The sequence below is a fragment of the Cydia strobilella genome, chromosome 16 (assembly GCF_947568885.1).
Source record: "Cydia strobilella chromosome 16, ilCydStro3.1, whole genome shotgun sequence".
Lineage (NCBI taxonomy): Eukaryota > Metazoa > Arthropoda > Insecta > Lepidoptera > Tortricidae > Cydia > Cydia strobilella.
Genome location: NC_086056.1, coordinates 2739595 through 2754668, shown reverse-complemented (window position 1 = coordinate 2754668; position 15074 = coordinate 2739595). Strand labels below are relative to the sequence as shown.

The window sequence follows — 15074 nt, the reverse complement described above, 5'->3', positions numbered from 1 at the left end:
AATTAAATTTAATATAGTTATGTAGTCAAAACCACAATAAATCTTGCTTGACAAAAATGTTTAGAGTGCGTTGGGGTAAAATTGAAGGGTTTTTTAAGAGGGGTAAGACAAAAAAATCCGTATGACGAAGCATTACGAACGACTTTTCATCATGAATAAGGGTCTCCAACAACCAAATATAGAGCGCGTTGGGGTAAAATTGAAGGGTTTTTTTTATGAGGGGTAAGACAAAAAAAATCCGTATGACGAAGCATTACGGACGACTTTTCATCATGAATAAGGGTCTCCAACAACCAAATATAGGGTGCGTTGGGGTAACATTGAAGGGTTTTTTTTATGAGGGGTAAGACAAAAAAAAATCCGTATGACGAAGCATTACGGACGACTTTTCATCATGAATAAGGGTCTCCAACAATCAAATATAGGGTGCGTTGGGGTAAAATTGAAGGGTTTTTTTATGAGGGGTAAGACAAAAAAAAATCCGTATGACAAAGCATTACGGACAACTTTTCATCATGAATAAAGGGGCCCACTGACTATCAGTCCGCCGGACGATATCGGCCTGTCAGTTGTTCGGAACTGTCAAATTTTTGTTCTAACTAACAGGCCGATATCGTCCGGCGGAGTGATAGTCAGTGGGCCTCTTTAGGGTCTCCAACAACCATTTTTTGATTAAGTGACTATTTTAGGAAATAATCGCTCCGAAAGAAAAAAAATGTGTGTCCCCCTCTAACTTTTGAACTATGGGTCCAAAAAATATAAACAAAATCGTAAAACAAAAGCTTAATAAATACTTTCATCGAAAACTATAGCGAATATAATCGTTCCATCCGTTTTTGAGTTATTGCAAAAAGTCTCTTAGTAAAAAGACTTATGTACAGTCGAGTTCATAAATATGTATACATTTTTTCACCTTATTGCATTGAATTAAGGTGAAGAAATGTTTACATATTTATGAACTCGACTGTACAGAGCGCTGCGAAAGAATACCCCCTTTTGCTTGTGTGTACATTATACTTACTAATAGCCCCCGTTTAGCCTATTTTGACAGAATGGTAACTACGGAACCCTAAACTGAGTATGTCCCGACATGCTCTTGGCCAATTTTTTTATACATAATTTTGTAAATAATACAAAATTGCAAAAACAGCAGAGTCTAATCTATTCTTGGAAAAGGACGACGATTTACGCTTGGTTACCACTGCTTTTTGTCACGAAAATTACGGGCCAATTCGAGCGTATCCAATATCAGAATATCATAAATATCATCTAACTAATGGATCTAACTGATATAATTGAGTACTCGTGCATTTCGCTCATAAGAACGAGTATGGCGCGGGCGAGATGCACTATAACTAAATAACATGATTCAAATATCATTATGATATTAGTGTACGTTCCTATTGGCGTGCTATTTGGCTTCCTCGTATTCATAATTATTTTGACACTCAGCATTTTAATCAAATCACATTCCATTTTCAACAAACTCAGATTTAGATTTAGATTTATTTATTTCAGGATAAAAATTACACTATAAATTTGCATCAATGTCAAAATTATGCTTATCTTCTTATCATGATCGTCAAACATTACATACTAAAAAATAATCAGTCCTCAAAAAGTACTCAAATCAATCACCAGCATTCCATCGTTACGTAAGGGACATTCGGACCCAAGTTTTCAACTTTCCGAGCCTGGTTCTTTTTTATCTTGCCTTTTTATAGAGTAATATTGGTTAAGATAATTGGTTGGGTAAGATAATTCTTAAAGCTGCTTGTTCGCCTAATAAACTGTTAAACTTAATTTTACTATAATATGCAAGTCGACAAAGTCATTCGGAATTAAAACAAATATTTCACACACACAGCGAGTTTCGCTCACAGCGATAAGACCGCCTGTTGCTACCTTTATTTACATTGTAAATCTGTTTTAAAATTTTTGTGGTGCAATAAAGAATATTTATTATTATTATATTTCGTAAGTGATTCGCATGCAAAATACGCCAATACTTTGTCCTACACTACGTGCATATATAAATACGTACGTACGTACGTATTGCATAAATAAAGAATTTTGTTTAAAAACACTAAGGTTCGGTTGCACCAACTGTTTGTAATCGTTAAAGAGTTCGCTAAATTGTATTGTATGGAAAGTTTCATAGTAAACCGCCGCGGCGCGCCGGGTGACGTTGATCAGTCTGTCAAGTGCGGATGGTGCAACTGGCACTTAACTTACCGTTTTCAGCATAACAAAAAGCTGTCAGCATTTAGTTTAGACAATAGTTAAATTATAAAATATTTATAGTCGCTTTTGGCGACATGTTTCGGATTCTTTGGGAATCCATCCACGTCCACGTCGTGCACGTACAACCGCCGCGGACACTCGTGCCTGAGGATGGATTCCCAAAGAATCCGAAACATGTCGCCAAAAGCGACTAAAAATAATATTGAGTAAAAACCGTACTGATAAATATTCTGAAATATGTCTCACGATAGTTTAAGTGCGATAATAGTTAAATTATATTTGACTTAAAATAATGATCCTAATTAGTCCAATGAAATGCGTCACTGCGTTTACACGATTCACTCGGCAAAAAAATCGCAAACTCGATTTGTACATTGTATTCAGTTGTGCTGTTTTAGCAAAACGTTGTGGCTTCGACCACAATGATATGCAAATTTAATGTCAAACGCATTTAATATGTTTGAAAACTAATGTGGTTATATTCACGGTCTGTTTAAATGTGAAGGATCGTAATTTTCATGAAATTAATAGGTTTTGCTGTGTGAAATGTTGACAGGAATTTATTAGACATTGTTATATCATTAAGTGCGAATTGGACTAGTACTAAATGTTTTGCGTTTGGTGTGATAAATAACAATGTCGTAGCTACATCTAAAATAAACCATGAAAAATTGTATATTGACCATGTACCGTGTAAAAAAGTAACATAATTCACGCTGAAAGCTTATACTTAAAAAAAAATAAAAAAAGGTAGTAGAAATAAAAAAAAACTAAACCAAATGTAAATTCATATATTTAAAAAAGGGAACCGCCTTCAAAAACGAAACCCACTGAAATGCACAAAATAATGTTCATGTACCCCCCCCCCCTATTCCGTCGTAAAGTAAATTTTGCCAAAAAGTCATTAATACCTAATAATAAGAAAATTAATAAACATCCGGGTAATTACTTAGTTTTTGAAGTCGGTGCCAAACCAACAAGAACATTAGCGTAACTACGTTTGCTGCTCCCAAATTACATATAAAACCTTATTACCAATATGTATTATAACGACATACTTATAGTGCGACATAAAATAGTTGAAATTAAATAAAATGGAACTAAAAAAATTCCATGCTAAATTGTTGCCATGTGCATTTTACGTCAAAAATGTGACAGTTACGTAGGAAGTGGCGCTTAATTATTTTCTACAATTACTTATCGGACTATGCCTAAACTTATTTATTTTTCAATACTTTGCAAATAACCGTACCCTATTTCTTAACATCTCATTTATTAAATATATATTATTTGATTATTTGCTTATTAGGATCACCAACAGAAGATACAATTTACATACAAGAATTAACATACTAAAATGGCACATTTATTATTGATCCCCCACTTAAAGGCAATCAGAGCATTATATTAATTTAAACATTAAGATAATACTCAGAAAAAGACTCATTAAAGACTTACTATAAATTAAAATAATTTAGAATAATAATAAAATACGAATTAACGACACCTACTTAATATTAACAATAAATATTCCACACAACGTAACTAAGGTAAGTTAACCGAGCTAGCTGAGGTTGTCAACATTACAGATACTAATATGTTTTTAAATAAGGCTTTACTGTGGTGAAACACATCCATTATGTTTTTTAAGTCGAAATGTTTCATTCCATAACGAGTAGCTTTAGATTTGTGATTTAAAAAATGCGAATGATCATTTTTCATATACTTAGTGTGTCTGAGCCCCACGGAATTTTGATATTAAAATTGGCCTCTCGTTATTTTAAAGCCACCGGCACCGGCAAAAACATAACAACCATATAAGGCTGCGCATGCAGTAAAGGGTTAAGTAGGTAAGTTTAGGTTTAAGATAAAGTTAAGTTACATATCAACAGCTAACACAAACGCAAAGGAGCCTCGTCTGCCAACAAACCACTGTGTGGTTTGGCAGATGAAAATATGTATTTAGTTGTAAATAAGATCTTTGAATAAACGTTTATTTATTTTATTTATTTATTTATTTTATTTCTTATTTCTAAACCGTTACAAAAAACAAACCATTAAGAACTCCTTAAAGCTTTAAAGCTCTTAGACTGAGCTTTAAGCTTAAAGATAAAGTCACCGCGATAGATCTCCAGGTGGGGATACAGCTCGAACAGGCGAGATTTATTCCATGAAATATAACCAGAGGGAACTGGAAATAACTGGAAAAATCATGCCTACGAGGTAAAATTTAATTTACTTGCAACTTCTCAAAAATGTATCAAGATGGACAGTGTTTCGTGATCCAGTGAAAGACCTATTATTAGAAACGACTGTATATAAATAAATTTAATTAAGTGTAAATGTTACAAATTATGACATGCATGCACCTTAGTTTAATAATTCCTGACTAGTCGCACTTGTTAGTACAAATAGATATTTATTTATTTATCTTTATTGCACAAAAGAAAATACAATCGTACAAAAGGCGGACTTAATGCTATGAGGCGTTATCTACCAGTCAACCTTAGGGAAAAGCAGAGAACAGAGAGATTGTGTACATGATGGATATTTTATTACAATGTTTGATGATAAACAATTAGCTCCATGCATGAATTTATTTTTATTTTTGGATTCATAATTTATATCGTTGGAACACCGGAAATGATAAAAATACTTTTGTGAACCTTAACATTATTTTATTAAAAAATATTTAAAATGTTGAAAATTTTTGAGCGGTTGAAACGCTCATAATTTTTGGCGCGAATTCGACAGAGCGTGATGACGTCACACGTTGGGCGGCCCAACTGACGTTTGCTACTAATGACACTAATCTGTCGAACGCGTGACGTCACTTGGCGTTTCGAGCGTTTCGCTCACTATCTTTTCGCGGGCAAATTTTTGTACTTTTTATTTATAATTTTAAGTAATTAAATGGTAATTTAAAAACGGAAATGCATTTGTAACATGATATAACGGTAACAAACATCCGAATAAAACATATTTCGTTCAAATATAAACTTCATGCATGAGGCTAATTATTTGTCTATCTATCTTGCATGGGTGGATAAGAATATGACTGTTAGTAGGGAAGTCGGTTACCAGGGTTACCATTAGTACCAGTTTTTAATTAGACGTCGATATTTTCTTTATGGAGGCGGTTATAAATGTGCATGAATATGCATATGAAGGGTACACGGAAAGAACATGTCTAGTCACTTTAGTAACATTTTGAGTAATAATAATAATAATAAGCCCGCAGGGCAGCTTGTGGCGAGCTGTTGGGGAGTGACGACCCCACGGACCCGAGTGCTCCAGAGAGTCGGTCAGGGTCTCCGTCTCCGGCGTGTCTTCGTCGGTCGGAGTGGACCCCAAGGGGACCCGCAGGACTCTCAGCTCTGGCTTGCCTTCATTGGCCGTCCAGAGGGGAGTCGTAAGAGCTATATGCTCCAGGGGTGGAAGTGAAAGATGCATAAGACGCGAGTTGGCACAGTGGCTGTTAACAGTCACTGGGTAGAAAGCGGCGCACACCTCTCGACACCCCTGAGCCGCTCACACCGGTGTTGCTCCTGGTCGTCTTCACGACGGCAGTTTCAGGGGCCCATCTAGTCAGCGGCAAGTCACCACCTGCCGCGATAACGTGTATTAACATTGTTATGGCAGGTGTCCGGAGTTCTTTACAATAGCCCAGTCTCATTGCCCACCCAAACTTCAATCCATAGACCGGTATACTGTTCACTTTTTCTGCAATAGTCCCAATGCCTGCTGCGACCGGTTCATGGGTGTCTATTGTTGCGCCTGTGAACGGGTTCCAGCAGGCGTTCTACATGACATTAAAGCTCTCCAAGGGGCCTCTACGTGTTGGATCTATATCCCCACGCAAGCCTATCAAAAGACCGGGATTTATAGGCCCGTGATATCCAAGGAGATACAAATAATAATAATAATATTCTTTATTGTGCACAATGAAACATGATTAAATACAGCAAATTAACATAAAAAACTAAGCAGCAACAGGCGGTCTTAATCGCGGTTTTAAAATTTGGAACCATGTCAAAATGTATGGTAATTCCGTGACCAGGTCTTTTTTAACAAAAAAAAAAGTTGTGTTACATATACCTATATTATACAGTGGTAGCAAAAATATAACTAATGGTTCATTAAGAGCTCTACATTTTGAAATGAAAATATCATTTTCCGAAAAAAGTGACTAGACATGTTCTTTCCGTGTACTCTTCATATAATATAGTTCAGTATCTTGTTTATATTAAGTATTAAGATGAGCATTCTGGGATTAAATTCTTACCTACCTCAAATATGTGATTTTAAGGTGTCTCATGCGTGTTATTAGAAAACAGTGTGGCTACCACCAGTTTGGCACTGACATAAACGCTATCGAGAACGTATTTTACTTTCCATGCATCTCGCTCGTACTCACATAGATTAGATTAGATTTATTTCACAACATATGATTACAGTACAAATTACATTAATGTCAATTTATAAGAATCTACATTGTGATCGTCAGAAATAAACTTAAATAATAGCAAAACAATCCAATATTAATTTCATTAATTATACATTATATGGAAAATTTCCCCTGAGAAGGATCGTCAAATAGTATCGTCATATCAGTGCGAGCGAGATGTATAGAAAGTAAATAACGTATATGTCAGTTTTGACACTGTCAGTGACTCATGGTACGGGTACTGGTAAGAAAAATACTTCACAAATTGTTTTTGTTCATGTAACACATTAATACAGCGAGGCATAGTAATATTAACAATGTGATTATTACCAGATGCTAGAAAAAACCGGACAAGTGCGAGTCGGAATCGCCCACCGAGGGTTCTGTACTTTTTAGTGTTTTTTGTAATAGCGGAAACAGAAATAAATCATCTGTGAAAATTTCAACTGTCTAGCTATCACGGTTTATGAGATACGGCCTGGTGACAGACAGACAGACGGACAGATGGACAGAGGAGTCTTAGTAATAGGGTCCCGTTTTTACCCTTTGGGTACGGAACCCTAGAAATATACAAAGTCACTATTACTGTATATTCATATTGTATAATATATATGTAGGTACTTAGCTTTTGCCCGCGACTTTGTCTGCGTGGAATTAGTAATTTGCGTAGCTTACAGTTTTTATCACAGTTTTTGCGTAGCTTATTTTTTTACCCAATCTGCTTTTTATCGATTCGCCATATAAACTTCCACCCCCCCATTTCACCCCCTTAAAGGATGATTTCTGGGATAAAAGCTATCCTAGTTTGAGTCCCAGGGATGGACCCGGGACTCTAACTATCTCTATACCAAATTTCAACTAAAACGGTTTAGCGGTTTAAGCGTGAAGAGGTAACAGAGAGACAGACAGGCACAATTTCGCATATATAATATTAGTATGGATATATTCATTATTGAATACCCTACACAGATTTAAATCATTTAAATTGTATCAAATACGAAGTCGATTCAAAGCTCATTAAGCCTAAAGGCATGAAGGAATAAATATAGCACAAAATATACGCTTTCAATGATTTGGAATTTAATTTCAATTTAATTGAAAAGTTTCAGTTTTGCGTAAATTCTAATACCCATTAAAGCTTGACATATTGTTAAGACCTATCTTAACAAGTAGGTAACAGATAAGTAGGAATTAGCATACCTAAATACCTACTTACCTAATCTAGACAGATTAAGTCTCTCAATCGTCTGTATGTGGCACCACAGTCCTATGATATGTAAAGGTGACATCTACCGAAACTATTGTGTACTAGTATAAGTGCTCAATAAGCTGTTAGCTATATCAATGTATGTAATAGTTCATAACCAGTCCGTAGTGTCATAGTGTGGCGCTGTACTTAACTATATAAGCTTCTACATGTATGTAGATAAACTCACTTTTTCTAACCAGCCTTCTGTAAACATTAAATTTAGATATCAGTATTCCCTGCTTTCATTTCGTCGCCATTACCTCCAACGCTGAACACATATACATATAAATGTTATAGTGATATTAGAGTGTTACGGGCATCGAATTAATTGAGCAAGTGTTGCATACTTTCATGGTCTTTAAGTTTAGTTAAACTAGAAATGGGTTTTATATAGTTTTATGTTTATGTGTTATTAAACTAAATAGCAAAAACGTTAGAAAGAATAATCTTTCCTAGGAAGGCCTGAGAAAAATGGGCAGGAACACATCTTAGAGCACAAGCTTTTATGGTGACGGAACCCTTTTAGAAAGCGAAATATTTGACGGAGCCCAAAATAAAAATAGACAGTAGAACTGGGTTTTGTGTTTTTTTCTTATTATTACAAGTATTCTCGCGGATCCCCCACAGAGGCTTTACGGAGCCCTAGGGCTCCGCGGATCACACTTTGAGAATGGCTTCAGAGAAACCCGAGTAAGGATTGCAGTTTGGGGTTTTGCATTGCCCCCATAGTATAAGTTGTTCGGTATGTTTGACCTAAATACCTACGTATTCACCCCTCAGTTTTTGGTCAAACATAACAAAATCACTCTGCATATAATGTATAAGTAGATCGATTTGTATTTAAAATAAATTATTTTACATCATGCATGAATTAAAGCACCAGAAAATTTATAGAGAAACGTAGACACAACAGTTGATTTTAGACACAATTTCTATGTTATAATCCGTATAAAACTATAAAGAGTAGGTAATTTGATTGTGACGTCACATGCTAGTGTTTCATATAAATTCTATAGTAGCAAAATCGTTTTGACAGTTCGAAAAACCGGCCAAGTGCGAGTCGGACTTGCGCACGAAGGGTTTCCTACCATTACGCAAAAAACGGCAAAAAAATCACGTTTGTTGTATGGAAATCCCACTTAAATATTTATTTTATTATGTTTTACGTATTTGTTGTTACAGCGGCAACAGAAATACATCATCTGTGAAAATTTTAACCGTCTAGCTATCACGGTTCATGAGATACAGCCTGGTGACAGACGGACAGACAGACAGACAGCGGAGTCTTAGTAATAACCCTAAAAAGAATGGAACTGATTTGAATATAGTAACATGTATTCGATGTCATTTCTCCGACATTTCACTAAGGAAATCCTAAAATAGGTTACAAACGTTTCTAACATATATCTACGCAATAGATACAATTGTAACTGGCATTGTTTCGATCCACAGCTGTGTTGAACATTGTCAGGAGCAGGCACAAAGGGAGAAGTTCAGACCCTTCGGGCGAACGTGTGGGACTGCTAGTGTTGGGCCTCAACTAAGGCCAAGTAACTAAGACTCTTAAGGCTAGTTCGGTTTATTCTTACAAGAATTTCTACCAGAGGTCGCGGGTTAAAACCTCGGCTCGTACCAATGAGTTTTTTCGGAACTTATGTACAGTCGCCATCAGATATATCGGAGCGGCCGAGGTGTTCACAATATCTGAACACGCTCTCTAACGCCTTGACAATAGAGGCGTGTTCAGATATTTGTGAGCACCTTGACCACTCCGATATATTTGATGGCGACATTGGCGACTGTACGAAATATCATTTGATATTTACCAGTCGCTTTTTGATGAAGGGAAATATCGTGAGGAAACCGGACTAATCTCGATAAGGCGCAGTTTACCCTCTGGGTTGGAAGGTCAGATGGCAGTCGCTTTCGTAAAAACTAGTACCTGTTACGCCAATTCTTGGGATTAGTTGCCAAGCGGATCCCAGGCTCCCGTGAGCCGTGGCAAAATGCCGGGACAACACGAGGAAGATGATGACAGGATGCGAACTCAATCCTATAGTAAATTGCGGGTGCGACAAAACATTTTTGAAAAATATTTTTTTATAAACCGATTAGTGTCAATTAAAGCATATTTTTTGTTATTTTAGGAATCATTAAAAAACGTCTTTGCTCAAAAATTGATATGGCACAAACGTATTCTCAACCGACGATATGTGTGGGTAAAGTGGTATCACTAAATATAGCGACGAAACATCTGAGTCAATTAAGTTAATTGATTTTTTAAACGTATTTATTTCGTTGGTACAGTCGCCATCAGATATATCGGAATGGAACTCTCCGATATATCTCATGGCGACTGTACATTTCCCATTAACCGGCGAAAGCCAGAGCGTATCTTATAAGATGAAAGTCAGACAAATTTGAAGCTTATGTACAGGAGTTACGTTACAATAAATTATTGTGAATGATGAGCACATAAATGATAAATGATGACGATATGATTAATTGTATTGGGACATTATATCGACTGCGGTGCACTAGGGTGACCTCGAAAACAGGGTAATTTGAAAAAAGAAAATGTACAGTCTTATCGCTGTGTACAGTCTTAACTTTTATTAGTTGCACGTACATGACAGACGTGATTATTGGCGTCGCATGTTCTACACATATTGCCGATTAGCAACTCTAACAGCGGAAGCAAAAGAATCAGCAATATATTCATGTAAAACTAGGTACCATACAGGCAAGATATCAATATAGATGCATCTTAAATTCTTGAGAACGAGAGTCAACTTGTTAACTGTATTTTACTTGCAATATACACACACACATCTTTACTGCAACTACTGTTTATAGTATGAGTTTTCTCAAATGATTTTTAGGGCTCAGGCCTTAATCCGTTAAACAAGTCTTTGTTTCTTTTATGAGCGCGTGCCAAAGCAGCCATGCCGTTAAAAGGCAACTATCGTGATATTATTAAGGTTCAAAATGTAACAGCACAGCTCATTCTGAGATAACGAGTTTGGGTAATGAAAGACGATCGGTTGCCTGTGTGTGGCTTCAGAACAGAGCTAGTACATAAATTTGAATCATATAAATAGGACAATAAAATTTATTTTTAAAAGTTTGTTCCCGTTCAGTCAGTAGCGGTAGCATTGGTAACCGCTGAACAAAAGAAACAAAGTCTTTTGTTTAACAGATTAGGGTGTGAGGCGTAAAATCATTTGAGAAAATTCATACTATACCATGCTGCTCACCACCAGACCATCTGAAACTACTAGTGTAGCGGCTAACTGGCTGCTTTTACAAAACTTGAAGCACGTACTGTATAAACAGTAAACAAGATGCGTTAATGATCGTTGTAGTAGCATAAGTGTAAGGCCTAAGTGGACGCTCGAAGCGGAGCGTTCAGCGGGGCGCGCAGCGTGGCGTCGGGCTCACAAGTGATTTGAGCAGCGTGCACTAAGGCCGCTCCTATACGTTTGCATTTGTTTAACATGCACGCCGCACGCCCCGCCCCGCTGCACGCCCAACTCGAGCGTCCACTCAGGCCTTACACTAAGCCTTGCCATAGTAAAAGAAATATTCAAAAGTTCTAATTTTGGGAAGAACATGTCGCACATAGTGATTGAAAGTAATGAGTACCTAATAATGCAGAATTATACAAGGCTGTAAGTACGAGTACATCACTAAATTAAGATGTCAAGTGAATGTATGTGTTATTGTATGAAGTTGATAGATATATCTATTGTCTACATCCACGGGGTTCTTTTAAAGTCCGTTAATTTCAAGGGCGCATTCCTGAGCTTAAATTAAGTAACTTTCTCAAAGAAACCGGTATTCTAATTAACTCCATTTTGGAAATAATCAATGATTTATTTTTATCTGATAAGGCCCCTACGAGCATGTACACTTGCCTTACGGCCTGTTTACATATTGATTAGTGTTTAGTATAAGTTTATATATTTGCTACTAAACGCAAGTACTATCTCGGACGATCAATATTCGAAATGTCATTGATATGTCATAGTTTTCAATTACTTGATGGATTTAAATGTAATGTCCGTGTTACAAAAACGCTATTAATTACATTTTATGAAAAAAAAAACTATGCCAATCAGTTTCCTTAAAGTACTTAGCCATACCCCGAAGTTTAGGGAGTGATGAGTCAAGAAAAGTAATTTTATATTTATAAAAATGCTAGTCAAGTTTCCTTAATTAAACCGTATTTATTTCGAAAAATAACAGCTTTCTGTTTCTAAAACGAAACTTAATTTCAAGGTGTATTTTTAATCTTATTAAATAGTCTGAATTTAAACCATTACCAATCATCCATCTACTTAAATACCCTACAAAGGTTGGTAAAAAAAATGTTCAGTCGACTTGCAGTATAGATACTAAAGTCCTTGCAAAACCGGCAAAGTGCGAGTCGGACTCGCGCACCGAGGGCTCCGTACTTTTTAGTATTTGTTGTTATAGCGGCAAAAGAAATACATCATCTGTGAAAATTTAAACTGTCTAGCTATCACGGTTCATGAGATACAGCCTGGTGACAGACGGACAGACGGACAGCGGAGTCTTAGTAATAGGGTCCCGTTTTTACGCTTTGGGTACGGAACCCAAAAAAAACAGATATAGAAAGAAGACCCTTAAATTATATAACTAATTCGATACTAAAGTCCTTGTAAAAATACAGATATAAAAAGAAGACCCGTAAATAAATATAACTAATTTTGTTTTTTAATGACTTCAAAATTAAATTTTATTTGTAGTATTATTTTCATAGTTGCTAAGGTTAAGCATCCATTTTAGACTAAAAGTAAATAATATTTGATATTAGTTTAAACTATATGACGTTCATAAAGTCCTTATTTCAGTTTAGCCATGTTGTCTAAAACTAAATACAATGCCCTTTGAGTGCCACATTTCAATAAAAGTCATATTTTATTTGATATACATGTGTGTGTGTGTGTGTGTGTGTGTGTGTGTGTGTGTGTGTGTCATAGACGGTGATTATAGGAATAAAATAAAAATACAAATAAGGTGTTAAAACGCTACGTAAAATAGTAGGTATTATTGTTATTTAAAGTATTGTTATTTTAAGTAAGTAAGTAGTAAGTAAGTAAGTAGTTAGTTTAGTTATATGGTTAAAATATTTTGTGAATGTAGGGAATATTATTGATATATGTACCAAACATTTTCTGCAGACAATCTTCATAATCAATTTTAATGGTTACTTTTTTGTAGGTAATACGTGATTTTTTTTTCGTCTTATTTTGTGCTAATTTTTCTCTCCATATATAATTATTATTTCCTAATCACGACCATAGATTTCATAATTTCGTTTATTTTATTGCTACATCATAACCTAATTATCAATTTATCTCAATTAAAAATAATTATTATATCGACTAATATATGCCTACACATAAAAAACCGCCGAAAGATTCATCCTAAAGCGTAACTATATGTACCAACTTAAACACTAACTAAAACTACGTACTTACGCGTAGCACAAACACACACACATACCTCAAAACATGTTTCACAGAACAACACAGCACAACACAGCACTAGGTCTACGCTCTCTACGATCGCTACGCCGCACGAGCGCTACGAGCTACGAGCGGGTCGGTACTGACGTCGCCCCTCCCCGCGCGTACCTAGCCCGGGCAGTGTTTTCTTTTTGTGGTTTGCAATTGTTTTTTTTTGTTGTACACTTGTTGAACTTATTAATTTAATTTCGATTGTCACCTGCCTAGCAACGAAACAATACGGCTCTAAATTATACATTTAATTTGTATTTTAAATTCAACACTTTTACGAATTTTTACGTATAAATCGGTCGATTTCTAAATGCTTCAATAATGAGAATGACTGAAAAATAGCAGGAGGACACTGCGGAAGCCCGAACTCGTTCCTTGGGGCCCTAGACGGACGTGACAGCCGCCGTCAATCAACGAAATCAAGACATGTTTATATTTACGTTTTGAAAATGATGTGATTTTATTTACTTCTGTGCCTTTTTTCCGGATCCAGTGCACCGTTCAAGTAAACTATACTATACCATCTTTTGTAACGGTCCAAGAAACAACAGTTTCACCTGTATTTATATGCATGACTTCAAGACAAGTGAAATTTGCAGTGTTTTGATAATATTATGTTTTATATGTATTTTGTTTATATTTGGTCTAAGTATTCTGTTAGGTAAGTTTTCTATGTCGTGTACAGCAAATACTTTAAATGCCGCCCCCGCCACCTCACCTGCGGAACTTTTGGTCCAGTGCCCACAATGCCCACAAGGCTGTGTTTTCAAAGGGCAACGTGGACTCAACATACACATCGGCAAGAAACATAATAACCAGGCAGCCGGATACAAGCCAACCAACTCTCTCCCAGCACCAACTAGTACCTCTAGTTCGTCCCACTTTTGTAAACCACCCTTTTCCGAAACCTTAGGTAAATTAAAACATTCTATTCCCATTATAAAACGTAATCCCCGGAGCGCGCGTGTTATTGTTGCCCAAAAACTCACCGCAGATGTGAATGCTGCCGTCAGTCAGAACTCTCCAGAATCCTGGGAGCACCTACTTACTTTCCCATACAGAGTTCTTCATGTCAAAGCAGAGGCACAAAAGGGTATTTCTCTGACATCTAGGATAAAACTAAATTGTTCAAATCCACACGACATTGCCAACCTATCCAGACCCGCTTTTAAACAAAGCCTCTCATTCCGTCGTCACGTGGAAACTAAAATTGGAGAAGGCAATATTAAAGGCGCCGCACGCCTCCTTTTTTCCAGTGACGCAATCGCCCCTGACACACCCGACACTTTGGCAGAACTAATAAGCAAACACCCGAGCTCCGATACTAACGCTATCCTACCCGATCCTCCGGGCCTTTCCGATCCATGCCTCCAGGTAACGCCCGAGGAGGTTCTCGCCGCGATTTGCTCTTTTCCCAATGGCTCCGCAGGTGGTCTTGACGGTCTGTCGCCCCAACACCTTAAGGACCTACTTGGCCACTGTTGCGGTGAAGCCGGTGGGGCCCTTTTGAAAGGACTGACATCCTTGGTTAATCTCATGTTACAGGGCAAAGTTAACCCGGATGTCATTGATATTTTATATGGAGCAA

The 15074-nt window shown here is 36.6% G+C and overlaps 1 protein-coding gene across 1 annotated transcript in view; it reads right to left on the bottom strand.

The window, feature by feature from the left end:
* Positions 1-13585, bottom strand: part of LOC134748340 (neural cell adhesion molecule 2-like) — a 413385-nt gene extending 399800 nt beyond the window's left edge. Inside the window, exon 1 of the mRNA XM_063683110.1 lies at positions 13473-13585. The gene's annotated coding sequence lies outside the window, so the exon portion shown is untranslated. The remainder of the gene's footprint in view (positions 1-13472) is intronic.
* Between the last annotated feature and the right edge of the window lie 1489 nt (positions 13586-15074).